General features: G+C 39.5%; 1 protein-coding gene and 1 non-coding gene across 11 annotated transcripts in view; both read left to right on the forward strand.

Moving 5' to 3' along the window:
- Dtna (dystrobrevin alpha) overlaps positions 1-15,107 on the forward strand; it is a 370,950-nt gene that overhangs the window by 158,472 nt on the left and 197,371 nt on the right. The window lies entirely within an intron of this gene.
- LOC113457115 lies at positions 770-877 on the forward strand. The gene has a single exon (XR_003377751.1). It is a non-coding gene; the product is annotated as a U6 spliceosomal RNA (small nuclear RNA).

Here is a 15,107-nt window from a genome sequence, read left to right on the forward strand (position 1 = left end):
CCCGGCAGCTCAGCCCGGAAACAATCACACAGAAACCATATTATTTGCAATAATGTTTGGTCAATAGCTTAAGCGTATTTCTGGCTAACTCTTATATCCTAAATTAGGCCATCTCCATTAATCTATGTATTGCCATGTAGCTGTGGCTTATGGGGTAAAGTTCTGGCGTGTGTCTCTTGTGGAGCTACATAGCTTCTCTCTGACTCCACCTCCTTTCTCCCAGCATTCAGTTTAGTTCCCCCCCCCACCCTGCCTAGCGCTACTCTACCCTATCACAGGCCAAAAACAGCTTCTTTATTAACCAATGGTATTCACAGCATACAGAGGGGAATCCCACATCAGGTTGGCATTCATGCTCTGGGTCACCCATGCTGTCCTGTCTCGACTCCCCAGGGTACTCACCAAAGAACTTTTCACCCTATATGAAACAATGTTGGATTGTGAAAGCTAACTTCAAATAGCACCATATTCTGAATCTACACACAGACTTTGGAACTTATTTTCAACATAGCATAATCTATTTTCACTTTGGTGCAGGGGGAAGATGAATATCACCCAGGTTTAGTGAAAATCATTCCAGTCTCTAGGCTCTCTTTACCACCTCCCAGATCCTCCAGCCTGAAATGATACAGGCTCTACTCCAGCCTGTGTAATTATAGCCAGAAGTTTTACAGCTTTCAAAACTGTGTAGACAAATACCTTTGCACAAATATACAAAGTTCACTGTTCAAACTAAATGATCCATTCTATGCCAGTTTACCACTCATCAGTAATAGTATATCAACTCACATATACTAAAATTGGAATGATACAGAGAAGATTAGCATGGCCCCTGTGCAAGGATGACACGCAGATTCGTGAAGCATTCCATATTTTTTTAAAAAAATCCTACTGATTCATGAGCATATAAGAGTCTTTCATCTTTTGATATCTTCTTCAATTTCTTTTTCAATGTCTTAAAGTTTTTAATCATACAAGTCTTTCGCTTGTTTGCTTAGAGTTATCTTAAGATATTTATATTATTTGAGGCTATTGTGAACATCTCTTTTCCTTTTGTTTCTTTATTTTATTTTTTTTAGTTAACGTTTTCATTTATTTTATATACCAATCAGTTTCCCCTCCATCCTCTCCTCCCAACCCCTCCCCTTTCCCACCTGTCTACCTTCCCATCTACTCCTTCTCCATCTCCATTCAGAAAGGGACAGGCATCCTATGGACTTATTTGTTTCTTAGTCTGTTTGGCCTTTCATATATAGGAAGATTATTGATTTTTTTTGAGATAATTTTGTATCCAATTAATTTGCTGAAAGTGTTTTATAGCTGTAAGAGTTTCCTGGTGGAAATTTTAGGGTCACACATGTATATTATCATATGATCTACAAATAAAAATACTTTGATTTCTTCCCCCCCTCCCCAAGAAAAGAACTGGATGTAGATAGGAGAAATCAAAGATAAGTGCTTATAATCATGGCATTTATGGAATGCCATAGAGGTGGAGGCAGGCAGATCTCTGGGGCTTGATGACAAACCAGCTTAGCCTACTCTCCAAATTCCAGGCCATCAGAGTAGGTCGCCAAAATAAACAAAGGTGGATGGCGCCTAAGAAATGGCCTCAAGGCTGCCCTCTCCTCTCACCTCCACGTAAATGTATGCTCATAAGCACTTACACATATAGAATGCATGCATACACACACAAGCAAACGTTTATTCTGTTGGAGTGTGAAGAGAATCTTACAACCTTGCTGTAACAGGGGATCTTGACAAAAATAATCAGTGCTTATCTATACAAAGAAATCAATAGTTTCTTTTTTTTTAATTTATTTATTTATTGAGGATTTCTGCCTCCTCCCCGCCACCGCCTCCCATTTCCCTCCCCCTCCCCCGATTAAGTCCCTCTCCCTCATCAGCTTGAAGAGCCATCAGGGTTCCCTGACCTGTGGGAAGTCCAAGGACCGCCCACCTCCATCCAGGTTTAGTAAGTTGAGCATCCAAACCGCCCAGGCCCCCCCAAAGCCAGCACGTGCAGTAGGATCAAAAACCCATTGCCATTGTTCTTGAGTTCTCTGTAGTCCTCATTGTCCGCTATGTTCAGCAAGTCCGGTTTTATCCCATGCTTTTTCAGACTCAGGCCAGCTGGCCTTGGTGAATTCCCGAAAGAACATCCCCATTGTCTCAGAATGTGGGTGTATCCCTCGCGGTCCTGAGTTCCTTGCTCGTGCTCCCCCTCCTTCTGCTCCTGATTTGGACCTTGAGATTTCTGTCCGGTGCTCCAATTTGGGTCTCTGTCTCTGTCTCCTTTCATCGCCTGATGAAGGTTAATATTCAGGGGGATGCCTATATGTTTGTCTTTGGATTCACCTTCTTATTTAGCTTCTCTAGGATCGCAAATTATAAGCTCACTGTCCTTTAATTATGGCTAGAAACCAAATATGAGTGAGTACATCCCATGTTCCTCTTTTTGGGTCTGGCTTACCTCACTCAGGATAGTGTTTTCTATTTCCATCCATTTGTACGCAAACTTCAAGAAGTTCTTGTTTTTTACTGCTGAGTAGTACTCTAATATGTATATATTCCATACTTTCTTCATCCATTCTTCTATTGAAGGGCATCTAGGTTGTTTCCAGGTTCTGGCTATTACAAACAATGCTGCTATGAACATAGTTGAGCATATACTTTTGTAGTATGATAGGGCCTCTCTTGGGTATATTCCCAAGAGTGGTATTGCTGGGTCCAGGGGTAGGTTGATCCCGAATTTCCTGAGGAACCGCCACACTGCTTTCCAGAGTGGTTGCACAAGTTTGCATTCCCACCAGCAATGGATGAGTGTACCCCTTTCTCCACACCCTCTCCAGCAAAGGCTATCATTGGTGTTTTTTATATTAGCCATTCTGACAGGTGTAAGATGATATCTTAAAGTTGTCTTGAGTTGCATTTCCCTGATCGCTAAGGAAGTTGAGCATGACCTTAGGTGTCTTTTGGCCATTTGAACTTCTTCTGTTGAGAATTCTCTGTTCAGCTCAGTGCCCCATTTTATAATTGGGTTGATTAGCCTTTTACGGTCTAGTTTCTTGAGTTCTTTATATATTTTGGAGATCAGACCTTTGTCAGTTGCGGGGTTGGTGAAGATCTTCTCCCAGTCAGTGGGTGAGAAGCTTCTGTAAAGCAAAGGACACTGTCACTAAGACAAAAAGAAATCAATAGTTTCATTTGTCCTTATTCTCAAACTTGTCAGTTCTTACCTTTTAGACTTTGGATGACCAAATTAGGTGACTTTGCATGCACACACATATGTGTGTTTGCACTTAGAAGCATGCACACATGTGAGTTACATTTGTCAATGCCTTCTCTTGCTACAGAATTAGATATCTGGTTTGTTCTTGGAAGTAATTCTCTTATCATAGGCTTCTGTCATTAGAAAATTCCTACAATTTTTAAGTTCCTTTCATGCAGATGCCTGTCCTTGTTTCTTTTATCTCATGACGTATTTCAGTCATGATTTTAATTCCCCTTTCAGTATTACTAAAATGCTAGGCACCAGCACAGACTGAAAGCCTTTGTGGGGTACAGTCTGCCATTTGTTGAAGTTACTCATCTTGGTTAAGCCAGCAACGATAGGGCAGTTTGGATTTTTATAGTCTGCATATTACCATGCTAGACATTACATGGTAAAAGAATAGGGCTTTCCTTATTGAAAAATGCCTAAGAGATATATTATGGGTCCTCTTCTCTTGAAAGCAGCCATTGCTACGAGGCTAGAGAGGAGCAGCCAATGACCACAAACCCCTTCCTGAATGTCCAGCTCAGGGACCAGTGATGCTCACTTTCCACTCTTCTACTAGTCTCATCCAAGCCCCGTCAGCTACCTTGAATCTTCCAGATAGCAAGGCCTTCAACTGGGTAGTTTCTGTTTGTTTCGTCCATGGGAGTCTTGTTCTCAGTATGTAAAATCTTAGCGTATACAGGAATTTTATGTGTGTTACATTTCAATAAAAGTCTAGTAGTTGTTTTTAAAAATCTATTTTTAAACAGTGCTATAACACAGTTCTCTTAAAATATAGTGGAATGAAGCCAAGTATATTCCGCATGATCCTTCCATATTTGCAAGGCTCTACTCAATATTATTTTAATCCCAGCACTGAAATCAGCTATTTAGGGGCATTATTGTACAAACACTGTAAGTCTGCTTTAGCTGTATTTTCCAGATATGAACACTTTTTTATTACTAAGAAATATTTGTCATTAATTTAGATTTAAATAGTCACAGTCATATACACCTGTCGTCCTACAATGTCGGAGGTTAATTTGAGAGAACCGCAGGTTCTAGAGCAGCCTGGGCTATGTAAGAATCCCAGGCAAACCTGCACTATATGACCTGTCTTTAAATTTTTTACTTAGTCGCTGATCCTTTCATTAGCTTTTGGGACCCTACCCCTCACACTGGGTCATCTTGCACTGCCATAATGTATGGAGAGGTGCTTAGTCTTACAATAACTTGATATGCCATGTTTTATTGATATCTGTGGGAGACCCACCATCTCCTGAGCAGAAATGAAGGAGGAGTGGACTCAGGGCTATGGGGAAAGGACTGAAAGGAGAGGAAGGAAGGAAACTGTGGCTGGGATGGAAGATAAATTAAGTTTTAAAAATGTTTTTGTTGAGAAAATCTTTTAAAGAATAAATGTAATGTAAGTCAGTAAATTTTCTTTTCAATGTCAAAATGGAAAGGACCCTAAACTGATTACCATAAGAGGGGGAAAAGTATTTTTATTGACATTGGTACTTTATATAAATGTTTATATTATGCTACTTGTGATGTTTTAATAAAAAATGATAAAAATTTGACAAACCTTTGATATTAACCAGTTAATTTAAAAAAAAGACATGTTCTCATAACCTCAAGCAAATATAGTAACTTTCTCATGTCACTCTGTTTGGAGGGGGATCCAGGACTGTAGCAGAGAGATGGGCTGTTCTCCAAGAAGTCTCCCAAGAGACCATGGGGTAGTCTCTGAATCTAAAGGCTACAACGATGCTATTTGTCTGTGACAGAGTGGAGACAGTGCGTGGGTCTGAATGAACATCTTGGGGAATTCCCTCCTCCTTCCAGCTATGGAAGGAGCCATGTGCTCTGCTACTTTTTTAAAAAATTGAATTCTCTAACAAGAATGATACCTCTGCCTAGTTATTTGTCTTTTGCCCCTGCTCATGGTAATTAAGGTCAAGAATTAATATTCAAATAAATGAAAGAAATTTAAGGACAGGAGTAGATGACCTTGGAGCCCCAAACTGACTCCTTTTCTCCTTCATGACTCCCAAGTCCTCAAGGTACATGTTGAAGAAGATGAGGAAAGTGAGTGAAGGAGTTCTAGGACCAAACCAAAGCTGGAAAACTTGGGACTTGCAACATGGGGCAGGAGCTGGGCAGTAGTGAGAAGGCAGCTGGGGACCTCTGCACACTAAAGAGAGTCAGGACTGTGACTGACTAGCAGTGACACGTGCTACTCAAAACAGCACAACGGAGCAAGTCTGGAAAGCATGACTGCTGATTTAAGTAACCAATCAGGCATAGACTTGACTTTTCTGAAGTGTCTCACTAGGCCCGATGTTTAGCTCTGAGTGCATAGTGGCCTTAATCAACATAGACAAACCTTTCTCAAGTACCCACGTCTAAAACAGACCTGGGAAGACAAGCGAGCATCACCAAGCCATTTCCACAAAGCACACTGCATTCTTTTCTAAGTGCAGGAAGAAGAAAGGCAGTTCTTAGCACCCGAACAGCACCGTTGGCTTCTTTGGAAAGTGGTTAAAATGAAATGGGCTGTAGGGCATGGTCCTTCATGCTGTGACCTAAAGCTGAGGTCTATTGGCAGTTCATGGTGGCTGTTCCCAATACAGATGGCACTGCAATCTTCTTTGGCTTAGAGGCTAAAGTAGTGCTGAAGCCTATAAGTATTTTAGCACCCACTATTATTTTTCATTTTAATTTAATTTATTGTTTTTGAGACAGATATAGAAAGGGGAAAGGATGCCATGTGTTCAGAGGACAATTTTCTGGGATCAGTGTTTACCTCGACCATGAGTTCCAGAGGTTGAACACAGGCCATTAGGCTTAGGTGACAACACTTGTACCTATAGAGTCATCTCACTGACCTTCAGGGCTCACTATTATGGCTGTTCTTCTTAATTTATGCCCACATTCATGCTGTGTGTGTGTGTTAATAAGCACAATAATAAAATCTAATGCCTTCTAAAGCGCTACTGCTGAAGATAAAATGTGAACTATATGTCTAAGACTTTCTAGAAACCACGTTTTAAACAACTAAAAAGAAATAGGTGAAATTAATTTAAATAATGTTCTTTATTTAGTTTAGTATGTCAAACATACCATTTCAACATATACAGGATTTCCAGAGCTATCAATGACAGTAGATCTTGTTCAACACTGCATCTTTGAGATCAGATATAGACTTCACAAGAGACGAAATCTCAATTAAAGCTGGTCCCATTTCAGCTAGCGAGGAGCTGTGGGTTCATCTCCCTAGGTCTTGTCTAGCTCTTACCACAGCATTGTTTCATGTGGTATTTCTACCTTCTGACATTTTGGCTCCTCAACTGCATATGTTTCATTTTACAGAAGAAATCCTTGTGTATAAGTATTTTAATGTAGTTTATAATTCAAACAAATGCATACACATATACAAATGCATGCACAAAATTCAAATGTAGCTATTGATAATCTGTATAGTTCCTTCTAAATAAATGTGGAAAATGAAAGCAAGTACCTCCTTCTGCTGTTTTCAAAAAGTGTATTTGTGTTTTGCCATGTATCAAGTGATCAGTGTTATCAGAGTCACTGACTCATGACCCCGGGTGGCCATGATGCCCATGGTAACCATTTGACAGAATGCCACGGATGGCCACCTCCTGCATCTGAAAAGCCGACCTTGTAACAATATCCACACTCTCTGGTTGTTTCTGCTAACATGCTCTCAACTCAAAAACTGTTTTCAAAATAAAAGATAGCCAACATTCTTGCTTCATTAAATTACCCTACAGTGTCCAGGAGGGCAAAACATCAAAGAAATGAATATACAATGGAAATGATCCTTGAATGTTGATACTTGAGCTACAAGTATATAATACTTGGGACGGTGATCTAAGATGACAAGGGTATCCCAATGAAAAAAGCTATCAGGATCCCTATATTACTGTATTACTGAACTAACTTAAGTTCAATTTAGTTTTTGAAACCTGAGAAATTTATCTCATTTCTACCACACTAAAAATATTTTATTGAAATTAAACTTTGTAACAAAGGATCTAAGATCCTTTCCATTAATTAGTAAGTGCTTAGATACCATTAAATACTTAAAATGGGGATCAAGTTAACAGATAGTGCACTACTTGGTGGGTAAGTTGATCATTGGCACTGAATCCATCTGCTTACTTAGAACTTGGCACGTACCTTCCAGCTGGTTTGAGGAACTGCTGGCCCTGCATTCCAGCTCAGCACATGCTTTAAGAATCTGCTTCTCCTGGTAGCAATATTTCAGAGAAGACATTTCTAGAGAGTTTGTTTTTAGCCTTAGATAAAAGAGATGGCTGGGGCTCTCTATCATCTACCTATCTGGCTGTAGATTCACACCCCTTCCCCCTGATAATTTCTGCTTTTTAAACCTGATGTGACAGACAGTAGATTCGGGCTAGGAGACTAAGAGAGCCATAAAATTCAGTATTTCATGTGTTGTTACTAGCTTTATCTAAGAAAACGCTCATGACTGCCTACACACGGGTTTGTAAACCCAACAAACAAGGGCCAAAGTGTCAAGTTTGCATGCAGCGCAGCAGGGGACAAAAGTGTCCTCATGGTTCTGATACTTACAGAGGAAATGTCAAACGCAAATTTGGGTCTGGGTCAAATAAGCAAATCCCAATAGCTGACTTTCATCTCTACTCTTAATCTGATAATAAAGCTGATAATCATAAAATCGTATCTTCATCTCAACAAGTGATAGTATAGATACCAGAGATCACAGTTAGCAGTACCATATGATTCTTTTAATCTTTGGAAACTGAAAATTCAGAGAAAAAAAAAGTCTGGTTTAGAGGTGTAGTAGTAAAAATGTGGGAACTGGGGTATAAGCCACTTGTCCAAAATTTAATAGAGATTAAATCAATGAGAGAAGAGTCACCAGTGAGTACCTCTGTCCTACCTCAGAGCTACCTTCCAGCCATCCACATATGCCCCTTCCTTCTAAAGCAATGTTTTTCTAAATGAAGCCTCCAAGAGTCTTCTAGGGTTGATTGAGTATTTTAATAATAACCTAACCCAGTATTTTCCTTCTGTATGTGGACATTGTCTTGATCACATAAAAGCCCTAGTAAGTGAAAATTTTGAAACCATATTGAAAATTAATGTGTCACAGCCTCTACTTGTAGTCCCTATATTATTTACTTCATCAAATATAGATAGGGAAAAAACAAACAACAACAAAAAATAACAATGTCTTATCAAATCTTGCAACCTTGATGCAAATCTTTTGGTAATTGTGAGGAAATGCAAAGCATGCATGTAATATGTTGCTGTATGTTGAAGTGTCATCAATGTCCTCAAGTGTAATTGTTGTGGTGTGTATTATGTCAGACTCCTCTTACAGAAAAACATGCTTCCTTGAAAGACTAACTGGCTGACTATGATTATTCAAATATGGAAATCTGACAAATACTTCATTGGAAATAATTGAAATAGCTTAATACTTCAGGGGAATAATTAAATGAAAATATTCTGACAATAATAAAATTCAAACTTTCATTAAATATTAGAAGTTTTGGGGAAACTCGTATCTGCTGCTATAAGATTGACAGTTTCCCAATTCATTTTGGAAATGCTTTTCTGATGAAAGGGATGATTATATTAACAACAATAATTTTTTTTGTTGAAAATGAACTGTGTCAGCATTTGGAATATTTGTAGTGCTGAGAGAACCAATATTTTCCAAATGACAAATACATGATCTTATATAATCATACACACACTAAAACTCTATACAAACTATGTCATCCACTATGGATTTTCATGTAATGAATGAATTATTCAGAGGTCTTTAGCTGCTTTTAGGTTTCATACTATGACTAACTCAAGAAATAATCTGTTACTGAGTTCCTATGAATATTATATCAAAATCAATGGATGGTCCTCAACCCAGGGTCACACCGACAGCCCTAGTAAAACACAGAGGAAGTCTTTAATAAGAGAAGGAGATTTGTTTTGAAGAGAGAGGGTCTAACGGGTTGGAGAGAGATGGGGTGGTAGAGTGTAGTTTATGCTTGCATGAAACTGTCAAAGAGCAAAACTTATTCATAAAATAAACAAGCTTCCTAAAAGGCTGTGAAAATGCTTTGTTCTGAGTTCCTTTCCAGATTGTTGTGATCAAATACCAGAGGGGGAAAAAAACATGTAAAGGGTAAAGGGCTTATTGTGTCTCATAGCTTGAGGGAATTATTCCACCATAGCAGGGAGAGCATGGCAGGAGGAGTGGGAAGCCTGCTAGTTAGTTTGCCTCCACAGTCAGGATGCAGGCAGTAAGTGGGCCAAAGCTCAGCAATCCATTTCCGCTAACAAAGCTTACCTTCTAAAGGCTCCCCCAAACAATCTCCCCAAACACATGAGCCTGTGGAATTCATTTCACAACTCACATTTCTTCATACTTCTTGAGGTAAGAAATGTCCTGCAGTTTCCATTAACCCAGACATTTAGGAGATTTCCAGCTACGGAGAATTGTTTTTTACCTCTCCTTGAATTTTTGTTTTGAAAAATATTTGCCTTAGTACTATACTATGTATATAACAATATTTACACATCATATAAATCATATATGTATTATATTATGCATAGTGATATTTTGTTTATTATCTAATAAATAAAACTTGCCTGAAGATCAGAGAAGCGAAGCAGCCAGCCACTAGAGAGCTCTTATCTCTACCAGATCCTTAGATTGTAAGGAAGAGAGTGAGTTCCTGTCTCATCCTGCCTTACATTCCTCTCCAGTGCTGGGATTAAAGGCGTGCACCACTACTGCATAGCCTTTATAGCTAACTAGTGTGGCTAGCTTTGCACTCTGATCTTCAGACGAGATTAATTTGTTAGATCATAAACAAAATATCACTGTAATTATGTGTATATAATTATGACTGTATATGTATTAATTTCTACGTAGCTATTTTATTTATGAATTTTTATTTAGAATAAAATATATTGATAATGACAGCAACGATTTTTGTAAAACTCTTTTATAAGTGTAGGAAAAATTTTTCTCTTCATTTTTGAAAAGAAATGGTTTCCTCTGAATCACATGGAAATGATAACTCAGGCCCTGTTTTCCACCAGATGAGAGACTGAGGCATGTGGTACACACAGGCTATTAGTCCAGTCAGAAATATACTTCTGAAGGGCAAGAGCTGAGCAGAATTTAAGAATTAATGCTCTTTCATCCTGTGCCTTCCACAAAAGAAGCAGTTCCTTGTCTAAGAAAACACCTACGCATATTCTGTGCGAGGCTTTCTTTCTCCTGAGGACTCCAGATATACATTCATGGGAATCTGGTTTTCCAGCAACAAAAGTTGCATCAAATAACTGATTTGTGCACGCGTGCTATTTTAGGAGGATGGGCTTTGTGGTTGAGTTTGATGTGGTTAACAAAGAGAAATGTTTACAGCTACATGGAATCCCACGTGCTCAGCACAGTCTTCATTCAGAGTATTTGCAGGAAGCATCCCAGGCTGCATGGGAGCATCTGCTCCCTTCTCCTTCTGTCCTCCATTGATGCCACTACTGGAATGGATAAAATGCTTAATGAAACAATTTTATTTTCATTTTTGCTTTACACAACTATAACCAGTTTTATGACTGCCTTTTTCTTTTCCTTCCATTCCCTTCCCTTCTAATTGTTTTGATAGCTACCCAATGGGAAAATGAAAACACAGCTATACTAGGTCAAATTGTAGAACTAATCTCTTCAAAGTATGCTGTGGACTTCTCTGTCCAATGAAGAGACAGAAACTCTGAGCAAGATTTGAAGGTCATATTTTACCAGGAGATTTCAATAGAATGTGTGTTGTGCCTGCATGCAGCTAATTAAAAAATTGTCTTCTAAAAATTAATTAGACTAATCTTTGACACACTAGGACTTAATGTTCAAAATCCAACTTAATTTTCTTTTGGATCGATTTGAGTGGTACTGAGAGGCAGGAGACAAAGGCTGAGGCTCTTAATTTTTTCCTAATCGACATAAAGTGTGTTAATCTTCCTCCTTTGCCTGGAATTAATTTCAGCATAGGGGTTTCAAGGCCTAATGAGTCCATGGCTATGGGAAGCCTTCACTGTCACACAGCTCTAGTGTCACACAGTCTTGCATAAAAGACTTTAATCTGAAGACAATTCCAGATATATAAATCTGACAATTATATAATCAATTGAGACTTTCACTAGTTCTATACTCATGTATTACATTAAAACACATAACAGGAGGCTGGAGAGATGACTCAGCAGTTAGGATCACTTGCTCTGCAATCATGTAGACCAGAATTCAGATCCCAGCACCTACTTGACAAGCTGGGCTTCCCTGCAAATGAACAAGGGTCACTGGGGCTTGCTGGTCTCAAGCCTAACCAAGAAACTATGAGCCCCAGAAGGACAAGCAGGGAGCAGTGGTGGAGGATGCTTCCTTCTGGCCTCCCCACCCTCAAGTAGGTACATGGACCCCTCTCATACACACACCTACACACGGCTCACGCAGCTACATACAAATAAATCGATAAGTAAGCTTATTTTAAATACAAAACGAGGTAATTGGTGTCTCTAACAATGATTTTGAAGAAAATGGCCCCTATTTTTTCTGATGTTTGTTTGGGGATACATAAGTTTTGAACTCCAGAAATTTTCTATTACAAAAAGCACTATTATTGTGGTAAAACGAGGGTCTTCTACCCTGCTTTCAGATGAAGCAGAAATGCACTGTGCATGAATACGTGTATTAATATAAGGATAAAATAGAGAAGCATACATCTTACATATATTCTGTGCTTTAATAATCTCATAGCACAAAAAGAAAATGTTTGTGTGAAATGTGGGTAGTTCACTAGTAAATAGGAAACAAAAAATTATGTGCATTATAATCCCTCAATGTGACATAAATATGTGTTCTGCATGTATGTGTATGTACATGTTTGTAACTGTAGCTATACATGTTCACATGTGTCCATGTGTGAGGAAATGGAAGTAAATGTACAAACTCTTCATAGGCATGTTCTCAGGAGTAGATGAGCTACCATTTTCAAAATCCACCGTATTTCTATCTTTCTATAAAGAAAATTTGCTGTGGTTTTAAAAACCTAACTCTAAATGTCGTCAGCCATTTCATGTTCCATTTTTATACTAATTCAATTTTTTATTAATTGTCAGCTATTAGTTTTACATTTTTCATTTTTATGAAGGCAGATCTGTCTGAACACTTAGGTGAGTCAGAGCAACTGACCCCCTCTGCAGAAGTTGCCCAGGAATGGATGAGGGACTGAATCATGTAACAGTGATGCCCTTTCAGATTCAGGTACCTGGGTAAGCCACTGCCTTCGCCTTACAGCAAGAGGCAATAAAGAGAAGCACATAGGAGATGAGGAGGGGTAGTTACTGTCCAGGAAATAACTGCAAGTTCCTTTATAATCTGCTTCTTCCTTCTCAGCACCTCTAAAGCAGCTGACAGAACACTAGCTGGGTGGATTGGACAGACAAGTCACCATGGCTCTTAAGAGTTTCTGCATGTTGGCAGACCTCTGGCTTGGCTTCATGGTATAAAATCTCATACACTCCATACATGCCCATTTCTTATGACAGATACTTTGTCCAAATGTTGCTTTCTGTCTTATCTTACTGTACCTGAATAATGAAGCATGAATTTTTTAGTCTCATTGATAAAATAGCAAAATAAAAATGAATTGTAAGCTACTGTCTTTATGCTGTTCAAATACCTTCTTGCTGTTCTGTATCTTATAGGAAGCTGGTATGGGGGGATGGGGAGCCTGAATAGTGAGGCACACCAGTGGCTCCACTTTCCTTGAAAAGGTATATAGACTGTTACAAGGGTGAATTCTACCTGTGCTTCTGTTGTCATAAGATGTTTTGATAGAAAGAAATCACATATGTAAAATGTTCCTGCCTCTGAGATTCAATTAAGTTCCCTATTTATCTGTCCAGGACATAAAAATGTCTCAAAAATAAAATGGAGCCACATCAGCATCCGAGTAGCCATGGCCAGTTGCTCTAATGCTTTGGTAAGCAATTATAATTCCCACAGCGAGGTCCACCTGCCCCTAGAGTAGCCCTTTCACAATGGCCACATTAGATCTATACTACCATTGCTACCATCCTTCTCCTAGGAACTTGGAGTCAAAGGCAATAATCTGAAGTTATGTGTCAACAGCCAAGGTCTTCCTGACTTGCAAGCTGAGCTTTGAGTCAACAAAACTAGTATTTGAAACAGAAAGGATACCCACATTTCTCCAAGCACCAATGTTCCCTTCAATTTCCAGGCATCCACAAAGCTCCATTTGGTGGAATGTTCTACCTGATTCTGTCATAATATCCTTGTGTTTGGCATGGCATTATCTTTAAACCAAAGGTTTTAAATATAAAACTATCACACTGCTGCTCCCAGTTGGATATTTTTAAATCAATAATTAAAAATCAGGTGAAATGATTGGAATAAAAGCCACAGCTTGTAGAAGGAGCCAGAAAGAATATCCTGGGCTTCATGCTCACCTATTCCTCCACCATCAGTCATTTGCTCAAATAGTTGCTGGTGATCACAATTCATCATTAAAGAGGATAGGGATGGTCATTCAAACCTGTAATCCTTGCATCTGACAGACTGGGGGCAACAGGATTGTCATGATTTTGAGGACATCCTGAGCTACACAGCAAGTACCAAGCCAGCCAGAAAGCTTCAGAAAGATTCTTTTTCAAAATGTAATTTTAAAAAGGAAGGAAGGAAGTTAGTGTAGATGTGGTGCTGATGATGATGAAGAAGAAATTGACAAGGTAGTCTCTTCCATTAATCTTCACCTCTTCTTATGGCGAGATAAGAAGTGGTGGAGCCTCCCCTGGAAGCCTTGCCTGCTTACAAAGGATGGCCACTCCAGATTCCATACCCTCCATTTCTAGGAGTCCTCACTAGGGTCACCCTCACAGATTCCAGGAAGCTCCTACTGCACCCTGCAGAAGAGTAGGAAGAGGACTGGAGGAGTCAGAGGGGATGGAGGACACAAGGAGATCATGGCCCACTGAACCAACTAAGCAGGGCTTACGTGGGCTCATAGAGTACGAAATGGCAAGCACGGGGCCTACATGGGTCTGCACCAGGTCTTCTGCATATATGTTATGGCTCTTAGCTTGGTGCTTTTGTGAGATGCCTAACAGTGGGAGCAGGTTTATTTCCGACTCTTATGCCTGCTCTTGAGACTCTTTTCCTCCTATTGGGTTACCTTCTCTAGCCTTGATACAAGGTCTTTCCCATATCTTATTGCATCTTGTTTTGTCCTATTTGGCTGTCATCTCTTGGAGGCCTGCTCTTTTCTGAAGAGAAAAGGAAGGGGAGTGGATATGGGGGAGAGGGAGAAGGTAGGAAGAAGAGAAGGAGGGAGAGAGGAAGAAAAGAAGGAAGGAAGTCTAAGGCAATGTTTCATAATAACAATGTCAGCAGGTTCAGGAATTCAAGAAGGCATGAGGAAGACACATGTGTGAAGCATGGAGGAGGTATGGAGTGTGGAGTTTGAGGACATTATAGACAGGGAATCATGCTTACCTTGAGCACACGCACAGATATGAGTAGGACCTGTGGTGAAGTTGCAAAGTCAAGGTCAGACAGAAAGGAACTTGAATCACAGAGACCAGAGTTCCTCAGCCTAGTAATTGTAATATTGGACTGCATCAAGGGAGAGTTATGTGCAGTGAAGGTGTTCAGTAGTACTGTAGCCTCTGCCTGTTATGTGATATTTGTACCCCTTAACCCCACAAATGCACAATGCCACCAGATATGGCCACATGTTCCCACATG

The sequence above is a fragment of the Microtus ochrogaster genome, chromosome 18 (genome assembly GCF_000317375.1).
Source record: "Microtus ochrogaster isolate Prairie Vole_2 chromosome 18, MicOch1.0, whole genome shotgun sequence".
Taxonomy (NCBI): domain Eukaryota; kingdom Metazoa; phylum Chordata; class Mammalia; order Rodentia; family Cricetidae; genus Microtus; species Microtus ochrogaster.